The sequence below is a fragment of the Charadrius vociferus genome, unplaced genomic scaffold (genome assembly GCF_000708025.1).
Source record: "Charadrius vociferus isolate BGI_N301 unplaced genomic scaffold, ASM70802v2 scaffold359, whole genome shotgun sequence".
In the NCBI taxonomy this organism is placed as follows: domain Eukaryota; kingdom Metazoa; phylum Chordata; class Aves; order Charadriiformes; family Charadriidae; genus Charadrius; species Charadrius vociferus.
Genome location: NW_009661369.1, coordinates 2,288,217 through 2,288,924, shown reverse-complemented (window position 1 = coordinate 2,288,924; position 708 = coordinate 2,288,217).

The window sequence follows — 708 nt, the reverse complement described above, 5'->3', positions numbered from 1 at the left end:
TTCTTGCAGGAAATGGGAATTTCTGGTCTGGTGGCCTCCGGTGGCAGTTGAGGACCAGTAAGCCCAGACCTGCCGTTCTTGTTTTCGTTGTCCAGCCAACGCTAGCCCTACAAAACCTGCGTTCTGGAACAATCAGTTACTGTGTGAAATGGGAGCGGGTTTTATACGGCTGATTTTATTCTAATTAAAAAGAAATACTACCAGCTTGCTCCCACTGTTTCCATACCAACGCCATGGGGAATGGCGTCTATGATCCTGTTTCCTTCATGCTTTCCAGCCACCTCTCCCTGACCAGGCCTGTGGACCTGAGGAGAGGAGAGGAGAGGAGAGGAGAGAGAGGAGAGGAGAAGATTACAATTGGAAGGTACCTTAACGATCACCTGGTCCAACTGTCTGGCCGATTCAGAGCTGACCAAAAGTTGAAGCATGTTTTTAAGGGCATGGTCCAAACAATCCCTCTCTACTTCCCCTCCTCAGGAAGCTGGAGAGAGCAAGGAGGTCGTCCCTCAGCTTCCTTTTCCCCAAGCTAGACAAGCCCAAAGTCCATAGCTGCTCTCCATAGGACATTCCTTCCAGCCCTTCACCAGCTCTCTTGCCTTCCTCTGGACACGTTCCAGGACCTTCACATCCTTCTCAAATGGTGGGGCCCAGGATCACACGCAATAGTCAAGGTGAGGATGCATCAACAATGAATGCAGGCACAAAATC